The sequence below is a fragment of the Hibiscus syriacus genome, unplaced genomic scaffold (genome assembly GCF_006381635.1).
Source record: "Hibiscus syriacus cultivar Baekdansim isolate YM2019G1 unplaced genomic scaffold, ASM638163v2 tig00110729_pilon, whole genome shotgun sequence".
Lineage (NCBI taxonomy): Eukaryota > Viridiplantae > Streptophyta > Magnoliopsida > Malvales > Malvaceae > Hibiscus > Hibiscus syriacus.
The window spans coordinates 1078452-1090877 of record NW_024062843.1 but is presented as its reverse complement, the minus strand read 5'-3'; the positions used below and the strand labels follow the sequence as shown (position 1 = coordinate 1090877).

Genomic DNA, 12426 nt, shown 5'->3' with positions numbered 1-12426 from the left:
TTTTGAATTAACAGGCTCGATTCGGGGCTTTCGGGTCAAAATTTGGTAAAATGGATCACTGAATCATACTTAGAACGTCAAAAAATGTTAAGATTCAGGTTTTTGAAAAATGTCAAAATTCAGTAATATTGACCGGTTTGGTTTGGGTTATTAGGGTCAGACAGTGGGTCGGGCTAGACAGGCGGGTCAGATCGAGTCGTCCCAATTTCAAGCAATCCACAAGGGGATGGAACTTCCCCACACGCAGTGGCGGCGCGTGGAGCTCGTGTAGGGCCTCTAGGGGTTGGAAAAATTCCGAAAAAAATTCATACTTAAGTTTTAAGAGGTTTTGAGAAACTTATCAAGCTCGGTTCACAGCTGTGAACGACGGAGAACTTGATTTTGAAAGTCAAAGACTTAATCTTACTCACTCTCTCACACGCTGGCGACAACAGAGACAAAATGGACATTAGTGGACTCGAGACGACACAAGGAACACAATGATGCATGAGATGTCGAAAACGGAGCAACGGTCGATTACAAAACGTCGATCAAAGATTTCATTTTATAAGAGGAAATGTTGAAAAGAGAGAAAAAGAGGGTTGAAACTTTCTATAAATAAAAAGTTTTTAATTTTTTGAGGTTTTAAACCCACACTTATAAAAAATGGTGTAATTACACTATAAGTCCTCTAGTTTTAGTACTTTCCAAATCTGGATACAAATTTAATCAAACTTTCACTTTGGTATTCGAATATAATTAAAATTTCAATTTAGTCCTCGAAAAATGTTTAAGAAAATTTTAGGCCCTAATTTGGGATATGACAATTGCCCCCTTAAAAGAAATTTCGTCATCGAAATTTAACTAATAGAAATAGATATGAAAACTGAGCCTCAAATGACCTAACTCTATGGACTGGCCTACAGAACTCTAAATTGTCACTGAACTCTTAGTATTCTCTACTGGAATATTAAGAACCTCAGGAATAGAATGCAACACATACGAATGGGTAGAACCATTATCAAACATGGCATAGTGGGGAACTAAATGAATAATAATAGTACTTGCAATCACATCAGGCTCATCGCGGTCTTGTCGACGTCTAGCAGCATAAACCAACCCAGACTGTCTAGCCTCAGATCTAGCTAGACACCTACTCTTAGAAGCTCGACTTCTACTAGTCGATCCTGATACTCTCTCCTGACTATTGTTCTCTACTGGAGTTTGAACTGTACTCTAGGTACTAGCGGGAGTACGATCTGGTGTCTGAACTATAGGAGCTGGCTCTGGAAAATCCCTCAGAAGATGGTTACCAGAGCCACAACTAAAATAAATACCCAACTTCTTCCTGCATTCACCAAAATGTCGTCTCCCACAGTGCTTACATGATGACAAATGTTGTGATCTAGAAGAACCACCATGAGTAGAAGGCGTCACAGCTGACGAACTTGACACCATATTTCTGGCACTCGTACCGCCTCTCTGAAAAGACTCACTCAGATATTTCTTGTTGGGGCATGCAGAAGAGTCAACAGAATTAGAAGGCCTCCTGAATCAGTTTCGATCTCGATCTTTATCTCTCTTGCGCTCCATACATACTCATTCTATATCCTCAGCGGTCTTGGCTATATCAACCAAGACATCAAAGATTCTTTCCCGGTGGGTAGCAACTCGACTTCTAATCTCATACTTGAGTTCATTCTCGAACCTTAAACACCGATCTGATTCATTGTGAACAAGTCCAGTAGCACAGTGGCTCAACCTGATAAACTCAATCTCATAATCCACAACAGTCATATCACCCTGCTCTAAATTCTGAAAGTCTTAGGTCGCTCTTGTAGGTATCTCTCTCCGATGTAGCGAATCCGAAAACGTGCTTTGAAAAGATCCCACGTCAACTGATTCCTTAAAATACTACAGGAAATCTATTGCCACCATCTAAAACTCTCTTTCTTCAGTATAGCTAGGGCCCCCTTTAACTTTTGCTCAAGTCTCAGGTCCATCTCATCCATAATCCTCCAACCAATACTCAACGTCAGTCGGAGGTCCACCAGTAATACCCTCGAACGGAACTACTCCAACATCTACCAAAGACTTCGAAATCTTGATCGCAGACATATTACCATGGACTCTAGCAGCTCTTGTGAGCATATGAAAGACAATTCTATTAATGGAATCCTCATCCTCAGTGACGGGAGAGTCTCTTGCAAATGTAATCGGATCATCACGAGAAATAAACAGATCTACATACGGAACAAAAATATCTCAATGTGACATCGGATCGTCTATCCTAACAGAAGGTCGAGTCGCTTGCCCTCGACCATCGCCATAACCTGGCCTACGACCTCTAGCAGCACTCATCGAATAAATCTATAAGGCTCTACGAAAAGAATTTGAACATAAGTTATACTAGTATAAAAAATCTCGAATATATTTAAAACTCGTAAAATAAGGTGACATGGTTTTTGAAAACATTGAAAGATCTTGAGAATCTAGAATTTAGGACTTATCCACGGTTTGAGTGTTTAAAACCAAAGGCTCTGATACCACCAAGTGTAACCCTTAAACCCGGCTTGGACATTATGCCAAATCTAGACAGTTACATATCTTATTTAGAAATTTTTTTCATAGTCATGATATCGTTATATCAAAAAACTATATAAAACACATACATAATAAAATACTGGTGATACACATATATCGAGACGATAGCAGAAACAAGTGTCACCAAAGTATAACAAAAAAGACATATAGAGATATACAGTGGTACACAAATAGGAGTAGTCGGTCCTCCTGATGCAAAGTCTGCTAGTCTACGGTCTGCTACTATCTGAAAATGTTAAAACTTACAGAATGAACTAAAAAGCCCAGTGTGGTCCTTACGGTGTATAAAACCATACAGATAAAATACTTCGTAAAAAACAATTCAACAAACATGTTTTCAAAATATGAACACTACCCCCATCCGATCACAAGAATGTGTAGATTCCCTAGAACCATACACCCACTTGTACACCCGGTAAGGCCTTATACATATAGCATAAGGACTTGCGGTAAGGACTTACCCTGAGCACAAAGCAGAGGAGCTTGCGGCAAGGACTTACCCTTAGCACGAAGCAGAGGAGCCTGAGGTAAGGTCTTACAACTCATAGACTAGGCCTGATATACTTCCTCCAATAATACCCCAATCACAGTAACAAACATGTATGTATTCAAGTGAAAATTGTAGTTTAATCTATTAAAACACGAAAATATTTCAGACTCAGAAATTAGATACATAAATACAGAAATCAGAGATCATATCATAAATGTACAATAAATCAAATATCAAATAAACAATATTCGAAAAATTAGGTATCGTGTTGTAAAAATATTCAGTATTATCAGAAATCTAAAACAGTTCAGATGAATAGTTTAAAACAGTAATATAACACCATAAGAAAACACACATGTACTGGTCTGAGTAGTCTAATAGGAAATCCTACTACTGAGAATGTCGATCGCGATCAACGACAGTTCTAAATCCTAAGAATCAGAAATTATATATCGGAATCCTACTAGGAATAATAAAACCTCTATTTAAACAATGTAAAGATACCTACGAGTAACTCTCGAGGAATGCAGATCGTGTAGATCTCACGGACGGGAAGCACCGGTTCTAACCGATCCTCGGTCGGGTTAAACAAGAGTACCTTCATAAAAATGTAATTTTGAATAAATTCCATAATCAAATCTTAAATATATAAGGAAAAATGCTAAAAATACTAAGCATTTTTGGATTAACGGACTCAATTCGGGGATTTCGGGTCAGAATTTGACAAAACAGATCGCAAAATCGGACTCAGGATGTCAAAAAAAATCAAGATGGAGGTTTTCGGAAAAAAGTCAACTCCGGTCAACGGTTAACGATCTGTCAATGTTCAACAGTCATCGATCAACGATTGACCAATTTTGTTTTGTTCGGTACAGCGGGTCATGTCAGACAATGGGTCGTGTTGAGCAGGCGGGTCGGCCCAATTATCAAGCATCCCACCAGGCGGTGAAACTTCCCCACGCGAAGCGTCAGTGCGTGAGGTGCGTGCAAGGCCTCCAGAGCTCAAAAACATTCCTACGTACGTTTTAAGAGTTTTTGAGACACTTACCAAGCTCGGTTTACAGCAGTGGCGAAGAGCTCGATTTTGAAACATCGAAAACTTAATCTTCTTCACGCTTTCACACGCTGGCGGTAATGGAGAAAAAGTGGACACCGATGGACTTAGGATGACGTAAGGAACACAATGGTGTGAAAGGTGTCGAAAACGGAGCAACGATCGATGACAAAAAGTCGATGAAATGTTTCCTTCTATAACAGGAAATGTTGAAAAGAGAGAGAGGGGGTTGAATTTTTCCAGAAATGTAAAGTTTCTGATTTTTTTTGTTTTAAACTCACACTTATGAAAAATGGTATAATTACACTATAGGTCCTCAAGTTTTAGTTCTTTCTTAATTTGGATCCACATTTAATCAAAATTTCACTTTGGTCATCAAATTTAATTAAAATTTCAATTTAGTCCTTAGAAATTTTTTAAGAAAATTTTAGGCCCTAATTTGGGGTGTGACATATTGTCTTGTGCTTGCATCGGATTAATAAAAAAAAATCCTAACTTAAATAACATAACACTGAACGTTATGTGAATATTACTTTTGAAATTATTTCCTTTTTGCAAACAATAAATTAAATATTAAATAATTTTTAATTGGATGATATTTAAGTGATGAGTTTATTAATATGTAAATTACATGGGTGGTAGTTTAATTATTGTCTAATTTCATTTTGATTATCGATTTCGATTTTGCCAATCAGATCATCCAACTGTTTAAGTTCTTCCATCAAATCACTAGTCGTTAACTTTTAACAGAAATGGTGAAGCGAAAATTTAAAAAAATTGACATAATTATGCATTTGATCTTCAATACATATATATTCCATCGTATATATATATATATATTCATAATATTTTCAGTTTTTAACTTATTTTTATCGAGTGAAAATCCAAAACTCCATCAGCTTAAACTCTGATAACATTTTATGCGCAACCCATTTTATTATTAAAAATATTAAGATTCCATATTGCAACATGTTTTCTTAGTGAACCGTGACATTCTTGGGCGCAATCTATTTTATTAATAAAAATATTAAAATTTTAGATCGCAATCTAATTCTTAGTGAACAATACCATTATTGGTTGCAACCGTTTTTTAAATATATTCATAACATTTTCAATTTCTAATTTATTTTCTTATCTTGGGAAAATCTAATGTTTCATCAACTTAAACTTTAATAACATTTTAAGCGCAATCTAAAATATTAATAGTATTCATAACATCTACTGTTTATAACTCATTTTTTACCCTATATAACATTTTAGTGCAACCTGTTATGTTACTCTGACTGATAATTTTTTCAATTCCAATTTATAACATTATATGTAGTGCTTTTAACCTATAAACTTTTTGCCAGTGACGTCGTTCTTAGCCTTATATAGGTGCCTCATAGCAGAACCTCCCTAATATTATAAATATTTACAATTAAATTTAGACATAAACTCAAAAACTCAACTCAAATTTTACAGACTCGACTTGTCTAAAAAAAATTTCAAGTCAACTTTGAGTTATAAAATTAGATGAGTCAACTCAAAATTTTTTTGACTCATATCAAACGCACACCCCTCACGGGAAGTGTTTGAATAAATAATCTATTGAAAATGAAGTATAAGCTTTCTTACCAAGAATGTATTCATGAATCAATCTTCGTTATGAAATTCATATATAAACCTTGCACGACTTAAATAACAATTGCCACAAATGGAGTTCATTAGTGTATGCACCAAGATTTACGAGAACTATGAACCACTGGGTCTCTTATAGCAGGAAAACCGATCGAACACACACCCGAGGTCCATCTTGACTGCCGGGAACTACTAGAGAACTGACTTGGAACCAGGAGAAACCCTAATGACTCTGGGTTATCAACCCATTTCGGAGTGCTCTTTGTGAAGGATTGTAATCTAAGAGTATTGCATCAGCCTGAGATTTCACAATTAGCTCATAGAAGAGCTTCTCGGTTGAGGGTCCGATCCGGCTCAAAGTGATGACATTCCCCAAAGTCTCAACCTTATTGTGGAGGATGAATAAAGAACCGCCTCTCCCGAAGAATAAGAGACTCTCAAAAACTCAAAGGTAATGGGCGTTAAACGATCGTAAAGGAAACGCGTTGCAGAATATTTTGTGTACATTACCAAAGTGTGCACTTAAATTCTCTGATGAACCCTCAAAGTAGCACTCGGAAATGGGGCATGAACATGGCGCAAATGAACATGCCTTTTCATGTTTCTGCTTTAGGCTATAACTGAATGCTTCTTTACACCCGTACTTCGTGTTTTGGCACGACACTTTGACGGATTCCAAAACCTTCTCAATTGCCCTGCAGCGACTGTAGCCAATCGGGGTCGAACAGGATGGACATCTATTCCTTATTTTCATGCAACAAGTAGAGCAAGATATATGCCCATTCTCACACTGAATTGCCAATCAAACACAAAAATTTATCAGAATGCATTTAATATTAAACAATGAAAAAAATTGCAAAAATATGGAAATTTATTTGATATTTCAGTCAAACAATATCCTTTCATCGGACAATGCCGAATCCATCCACCAAAACACCCTCAATTCAAGAGGCTAAAATTACTACAAAATTTACATAAGAAACCATAAAAAAAAGGTTTTGATGACATCAAAGATTGTCCCTTTAAGGGTTTGTCACAAGAACCGTGTTTTTTTTCTTTATTCTCATGACAACATGCTAAAATGGATTTGAAGTCAACATGAACATATCCAAGTATGAACAACACTGTAAAACTCACAAGCAGCTTACCTGTCTACGTATACTAAAACTTGGGTGTCTGTGTCGGATACATGTATGAGTCTAACACAGGTATTTTCAACCTTTTCCTAGTTTTCCCATGTATATGGAGAGTCCTTGGAGGGTCGTATCTCCGTACCCATATCCAAAAACATGGGTGCTTAAATAAACAACAAAGCTTCCCATCATCTTAAGAGGTTAGAATCTCAAACGGTCCAATCTTTTCTTAGTTTTCCCATGTATATGACTTCATGTTCAATTATCGGGAACACTACTAAAAAAGCACTTGCGGACCCAAATGTCTTAATTACATGGTTAAAAGAGAGACAGGAATGACCTATTCTTCCAGTATTGCTTATACTGACTATTTGTAATAACTTGAAAATTGACCCTAGAGATGAAACTAAGATCTCAACAATAGAAAAAGGTTACCAGCCTAACTAAACCTCACTATATTGCAGTAACTCTTCATTTTTCCTTTAAGTCATCCTGTCCGATATATATTTAACATGAGCATGCGGATACAACCCTCAAAAGAACCTTCAAGTGCATAAAAATCTTGCAATGCATTTTGAAAAAGCAATTTAGATTTAACACAGAACAACATTTCAGTTATTTTCCCTTACGAATTCTATAGGGAACAAGAAATATTTGAATTTCACATAATTCTCATGATCTATCAACTAACTAACCATCCTCTGTCATTGAAGCTAACGATCACTTTCTTCACCATATATATAGTTCCTTTTAGCAGTTCCAAACTTCGATTCTAGTATTCATTTATAGAATTTAAGCAGATTTGCTAAATGAACAAACCTTATATTCACCAACAAAAGTATAAAAACCACAATACCAACTAATAAACTGAAGTCTAGGACAGAACAATTTCTCTCCAATCATATCCCCAAGTCAATATTCAAAGTTTTGCATGAATAACTAGTGTTGATGGATTCATTTCATATAAATTTAAAGAACATCAAGTTGAAAAGAGGCACACAAACATAAAATGAAGAGAATAAGAAATATAATTCGAAAACATCGATGAATTTTAAAAGCTTACCCTAACAAACAAAAATCTATCAGCAAAAATCAAACTTTTCGAAGCATTTCAACAATAACAATAAAAAGAATCAGGTGCATATTAAAGGGAAAGCACTGAAATCAGAAACCTTTTGACCCAAAAATTAAAACTCATCCCAAAACCCAATCCTTCAAATATAAAACAAAGAAATTAACCAAAAATTTGAATGTTTTTCACCAAAGAAGAGGAAACCCATACCCCAAACCACACAAATTGTCGACAATTAAAAGACCAACCTGAAAAACAGGGATACTCAAGGCCTCGTAACAGATAGAACAATCAAGAACTTCAGGGTCGGCTAACGTAATTGAAATAGATCCATCTTGAGCAGTGTGAGGGCTCATTTCTCCTTGTTCAGCTCCACTCTCCAATTGTTCTTCTCCTTCAGATTCTTCTGCTCCTTGGGATGCTTCTTCTTCTCCTCCTTGAGATGCTTCCTCGCCTTCCGATTCTTCCTCTTCTTCGGATTCTTCTTGACCTGAGCCTTGTATATCAAAAGCACGCTCAGCCCTCTGACGCTTAGGGACTCGGTTGCTTGGCCCTTCTCCGTCTTCTTCGATCACCTCTGATAACTTTGCCATTCTCTTATATTTCCCTTTTGCCCTATAAGTCTTATTTTACGTTTATGACTCGTTTCCTTTTCCTTTTTTCTTTGAAAAAATATTTTTAAATAAAGAATATAAAATTGGCTTAAATTGAAAATAATCGTTATATATATATATTGTCTTGGACCATTAGTCCGTGATCGAGACTAGTGCGGGCTGAATCAATGAGACCCATCTAGACCTTCCTGGGACGCCATCAAGTAATTTGAGCTACACTAAGACGTCACCACGACAACCCTGGGCTAACATAGGTGCTTCAAGGAGCACGTGGGCCACTTTAGCTTAAGTTGACCTCATTTGAATAAATCTTTTCTTATTTATTTATTTATTTATTTATTTTTATTTAATTATATATTATTTTGAATTCAAATAAAGATGATGTGAAGATTTAGCTAGATTTCTTTTTAATCTTAGCCACTGATTGTATTCAATTTCATCTGTTGGATGTAGGGAGTTTCAACTATAAAGAGAGGCTTACTCCTACCTTATTTTTCATTTAAGTTTTGAGGAATAAAGTTAAGTATTCTCTTGATTTCTCTTCTTCTTGTTTGTGAGACATTTTTCTTTTCGAAGTTCTGTTTGCTTCCGCTATTTTGTCTAAGTGTTTTTACTTCCATTGTTCAGGCTGACTTAGTCGTTTCATTCAAAAAAGCATCTAAGACCGCACAATTTTTAATTTAAGAATCTAGGGACGTTACAAGTGGTATCAGAACATGTTTCAAGAAGAAATATGGCCCCACAACAACAAGGAGAAGTCCCAGCGGTCGAAGTACCCTACGATCGTAATGTTGGGAAGAAGCGAGCACCATCTAAGGATGTACTTGGATCCGTGGAGAAGAAGGTAATCGAACTTGAAAATTCCATGAAGAAATTCAAAGGGACCTTATAGGAGGTAAAACCTAGACATAGATCTACAAGGACTTGTTAATGATGTGTACAACAAGTTAGTTCAGTAGATAAATGCCTCTGAAGATTTGGTGGTATTTTTTAAGGAAGAAATGAAGGCTCTTGTAAAATAGTAAGCGGCAATAATGGAGGCCAAGCTCACGGGGTAAGATAAATGACTTTGATAGTGAGTTTAAAAAAATTTCTATTCTAGATTTCTAGTCTTGAACTCACTAAGGGGAAAGATCAATGAGGTGGTCGAGTCTTGGTAGGGGATATTAGTTTCGAAGTTGGAGTAACGGAGTTGGGATTCTCGGATAATTCATTTAATCCTCTAGACGGGTTACTAGGGTTATGGTTTATGATTTGGATCTGGAGCCTTCTAAAAAATTCTCTGAGGAGACCCTCCATCAAAGTCATCAGAAAATGGGAGCACAGTCCAGGAACGATGGGCAATCTCCAAACTCAATTAAATGTAAATAGGGATTGGATTGGTCGAAGCTTGTGTAAAGTAAAACAACATAATTATGATGTCGGCTAGTGATTGTTGTAGGCACGCTATGGGAAGAGTAATAGTGCTAGGAAAACTGGTGTTCAACAGGGTCCCCAGAGAATGATCTCAAAAGCCACAGAAAAAGTAAAATCTAGAAGAATTCGAAGAAGACCAAAGGATACAGGCTTTCAAAAGATCTGGAAATTAAAATCTTATCTCCAAATCAACATGCATGTTCTGAGAAAGGCTTAAAGGAAGCAGGAGAGATAATCTCGCTGGGTAAAAAATTAAGTATCAACTTTTGAGGAAGCAATCAAGAATTAATTTATGAATTAGCTTCACTGGAAGTGGAAGGCTGGTCAAAGCTACATTGATTCTTTCAGTCATGAGTTAGTTGGATAGAGATAATTTACTAGAACATAAGGGGTCTTGGATCGGAGGTGAAAATATCGACTGTAAGAAAAATGATGAACTCCATAGGGCAGAGGTTTGTTTCTACAAGTAACCAAAAATGTTATGTTGGGTAAAGAATCTGTAAGAAAGTTGTGGTACGATGAGAAATTTGAGTTCCAATTAAGAGAATTTAACTCAATGCATTGAAAACTTTCTGCAGCCCTAGTCTATGTTGAACTCAATATTTTCTAATTTTTATTTGTTATGAGTTAATATAATATTCTTAAGAAATTTATAAATAAATACAAAAATAATTAATGATGATAAAAATTGTGTTTATATATTAATAAAAGTCTAGAAGTGTTACAAAATACTCTAAAAATCATTAAAAGTGATTTTCAATAATTATAATTATAATTTCTATATTTTATGATAAGTTGTGCGAATTTAAAAAAAAATAACATCCGCGATACCCGCAATGACCGTGATAGGATCCGTTACGTATGAGACCGCGATAAACGTAACGCGACAAAAAACGCGACTGCGACAGCTATTTAAATCCCTTCCTGTAACATTATATCAACTAATTCTGGTAGGAACTTATTGAAGACCAATTCTCCTACAGGCTTATCACGGTTCATTTTGCCGATGCATGTTGATGTTCTAGTCTTTAAGAACATTGGCAATCAAAATCAAAACCAAATACTAAGTTTCAATTTTGGGTAACCCTAGTGTCTACTTTCCAAAGGGATAAAGGACTATCCAAAGGTGATTCCGACAAAGTAAAAATATGATGATAAGCGATTCGGTGTTAGAGTGGATTGAAGAAGAGATAAATGTGATATCCATCTTTCGTTCCACAATCAACTAGAAAAGTTCTATCTTCTTCTTTTGTTATAGTCTGATTCTGGTTTTTGTGGTCGACTACAAAGATCATACGATCGTTGGAAAATTTTCCCGAGCTTCGATCTCTTTCTTCAGGTCACCGATTGTGGCATCATCACCGACTTGAACATAAAAGAGATTTCCAATCAGAATCTCCACCACCATCTTCATGCTTTGCTTATCTAATTGTCTTTCACCCATAAAGGAATTTACATAAAAAAATGAGGCAATATGTGATAAAAAAAATCCAAACAAATTACATGTTCGTGTTAACTGGATTTTCGGTATTTAGCCTTTAGCAAGCCTGTGATATGAATCATTTTCTCCCATTCAAGCTTCCAGCAAAATAGATGAATAATAATAATAATAATAAATCAAATAAAATCTCAATATTATTGGTTTTATCAGGTATATGTATTCATTTATATTATAAAACTTACTTTCATGATTTTGAATATAAAAGTAGATTATATATAAAAAAGAAAGAAGTGCCCATAAACTTTCAATCCGATAAAAGGAACATTGATTTTAATATATTTAACAGTTATTTAAAGTCTTCGTTAAATCATCCAAATCATATTCGGAATTAATCTTTTAAAATATAGAAAATAATTATTTAAGAAATATATGTTAGACGTATGATGATATTATTTAAGGATTATAACCAGTAAAAAAGAATAGTTCACACTTGCACGAACCAAACAGTCATAGTAATAAATGTATTGTTGTTATTCTCTAAGGTCTCAAGTTCGAGCACTAAGAATGTAAGAGGTGTGAACCTTCGACGTCAAATGATTAAGAGCTATACTTAAATAGATATTGTATAACCCCCTAGACCAGTTTAAAATCTCTTTTCATATCTTATTTAGAAATCTCTTTTCATATTTAAGACAACGTTAAAATTCATATAACAGTATAATATGAAATTAGTCATAAGAAAGGTTCATACGATATATATATATAAGAAAAATGTATAAAACATATATAGAATAAAATACCAGTAATATAGATATATCGAGACGGTAGCGAAAACAAATGTCAGCAAAGTACAACAAAAAAGACATATAGAGATATACATTGGAATAAAAATAGGAGTAACCGATCCTCCTGATGCAAAGTCTGCTATCCTACGGTCTGCTACTATCTGAAAAGGTTAAAATTTACAGAATGAGCTAAAAAGCCAGTGTGTTCCTACAGTGTA

At 35.3% G+C, this 12426-nt stretch overlaps 1 pseudogene; it reads right to left on the bottom strand.

Moving 5' to 3' along the window:
• Positions 1 to 5833: 5833 nt before the first annotated feature.
• Positions 5834 to 8591, bottom strand: LOC120139156 (annotated as a pseudogene).
• Between the last annotated feature and the right edge of the window lie 3835 nt (positions 8592 to 12426).